We start from the raw sequence: 3,123 nt of genomic DNA on the forward strand, positions 1-3,123 counted from the left end.
TGTGTTGATATGTGCTCACTTGTCTATTTGCAAATGTAACATTTATAATAATAAAAGTTTAATATGCGAATTGACCGAACCACCGAACAGCAAATGACCATCTGGATGACCTTCGACAACCACGCTATGATACCCACTGGCGCCAGGCCAGCCAAGGCGGGTGCAATGAGGTTGGTCAGGGGCCCGGCCATTGCCCCATGACTGCCCACAGAGGGAGGCCCCGGCCACCAACCAGCAGGCTGCAGCGGCTGAGCGGGGCCTCCCTCTGCGAGGGCAGCCCAAGTCCCTGGTGCCAGAGGGAAGTCGGTGCTGGCGGCTGGAGGAAGGAAGGCCTACTTTGCACGAATTTCATGCATCTGGCCTCTGATCAATAATATTATTGGTTAGGCTGTAGGATAATTATCTGGGAGCATGTAATTCTTCTATTAAGCTTATTGTTAATCATGAGAAGAAAAATGTATCATGAAACCCTAATACCTACATGATATATGACAAACACCTTAAAACATATGCATACAAGCATGCAGCCTTTTTTTACTTTCATTTACTTACAGAAGACATTGTAGAGCATGGACAATGCTTCAACAATACTTACAAATATTAAATAATATTAAATAATTATGATAAATTGTTTGGGATAATCTTGTTAAATAATAAACAATGGATTATACAGTTAATGTGGAAAACTGAAGATTATTATCCCTTTCCACTGTGAATAGGATTATTGTGCTTAGCAGATTTATGATGCCTCGAGAGATTCCTTCCCTGGGATATACATATATATCATCCTTCTAGTTTGGGCTGGACCTGTGAATATTATGGGATATAGTACCCTTGATTTTGTTACATTTTATGGCAAGGCTGAAGGAATTTTGAAAATGTAATTAAGATCCAAGAGCAGTTGATTTGGAGTTAGTATAAAGGGTGTTATTGTGGTTGCACCTGACCCAATTCAAGTGAGCTTTTAAAAGAGCGTCTACAGGCCAGAAGTGGAAGAACTAGCAGGATGTTTGTTGCCCTTGAAGACGAAAATTGCTACTAGTTCTGGATAGGGTCACATGGCAGGGAATGATGGGCACCATTTTGGAGCTGAGGGCCTCAGTCCTACAACCATAAGAAAATGAATACTACCACGAACCAGTGTCTGTGGAAGAAGTCCTCAAGACGCAGATGATAGTACAGCCTCACCCTATGCTTAGACTGCAGTCTTGTGAGAACATGAAAATAACCCAAAAGCTGTACCCAAAGTTATAATCCAAAGAAAATGTATATTGCTTTAACCAGCTACGTCTGTGATTGGTTATTCAGCCATAGAACACAAATGCATTTATAGTTTTGAGTGATGTCAGTTTGGGACAGAAGAACAAGCAACATCGAACTCTGAAACATGCCCTTTTAGCAAGAGCTACAAGGATGCTCTCCCTACATAACTAGAGTTGGAAGAGATCAAACAATATTAGAAATCCTGTTGTTTAACCTGATCATTATATTTTTGCAGAAACTAGATCTTAAGGAGATTAAGTAACTTGCCTTCAGGTTACATAATTATGATCCAGAAACTAGGAGCAGACTTTAGTGGCAGATGCCACCATGGATTTGGAGGCGTAGGCAGTAGAACCAAGTGGAAGGGTAACTGGCACCTGGAACGAACACTGAAGTTGCTAAAATTTAGACTAGAATTAATCCTCCAAAACACTTGTGACAATATGTTAGAGCCCATTTCTGGAAACACTGCAACATAATCGAGGGACAAAACAATAGTTTAAAGCATCAAGGAATGAGACACTGATCTTTTTACCAGAACCACAATATAAACTGTGAGCTTACTCATAGAACAAAAGTCTGACTGCTAGAACCATAGCATAAATTCAGTGAAAGGTACTAAATGTTGAATGGTAATGAGCCAATGGGCTTTGAGTGGGATTTTGGGAATCCTCATGCCTAGGACCAGAGTGAGACAGGACTGCACAAATCAGATGAGAGGTCCTCATCGTAAGATTAAGAATCTCCATGACTGATTGATCCAGCACACATTTTATCCTCTAATGTACCCTCTGACAGGAAACATAGTGGCCTGCATTTGAGGGAATAACAATTTTTAATTAATTACTATTTTTATTCTTCTTGTCTACTTAGTTTTGGAATTTTGTGTCTTTTTATTAAAAAGGAAGAAGGTCATCTATGGGCGACGACTTATCTAGGCAACAGTAATTGGAATACAGTATAGTTTCCAGCATCCATGATGTTCTTTTCCCAGAACACTGACTGTTCATGACTCGCATCTCTGGGGTACCCCTTTTGATCGCATTGAGTATAAGATTAAGGAGATCTCCAGTTACATTGGAAGCTAAAATAAAGCTTTGTTTTCATCTATAATTTGCAAAGGGATTTTTGTTCATAGGGCCTCTAGGAAGGGGGTTAAGTTTGCCTGGAGTTCTAAATTGCCTTCATGTATAAAGATTCCTCTTCTCCATTCAAGAATTGTAGCATTTTTGACACACTTTTAATAATTCCAAAGGAACAATGATAATAAGTACTAAATTCTTACTACCTTAGTATCTGGTATACCCTGAAGTATAACCTGGATAAAACTTCCATTGTGTACTCCCTTCACACTTGTTTTGGGATTGCCCTGACCCAACCATTGACAAAGCTTTTTTTTTTTCATATTAATTACCTCTAGGACTATTGTGACACATTTTTTAACTTTTTCCTTGATCAATAGAAGTGCTTCAGTTTTCTTCCTATCTTTTTTGTTTGTTTGTTTCTACATGGAACAAACTAAATGCTTAATAAATATTTGTTAAATAAATGCGTAAGTAAAAAATGGATGAGATATAAATACAATTTATAGGACCCACACAGCTTCATAGGTAGGAATGGTTCTTAGTTGTAATTAGCCATGGGGTTTAACATGCCAAATCCTTCCACTATGTTTGGGGCTCCTAACCACCTGGCAAAGAATATGCAAGACAATTACTGTATGTATTCTATTCTGCATGACTTCTCACAAACAACCTTTCATATAAAACAGGCAAAAAAAGATATATATATATATATATGACATATCCTATCTAATAAAAGAGAAACATGGTAATTGGCGTACAATCTCTACCCTTCCCA

Source organism: Myotis davidii, unplaced genomic scaffold, assembly GCF_000327345.1.
Source record: "Myotis davidii unplaced genomic scaffold, ASM32734v1 scaffold96, whole genome shotgun sequence".
NCBI lineage: Eukaryota > Metazoa > Chordata > Mammalia > Chiroptera > Vespertilionidae > Myotis > Myotis davidii.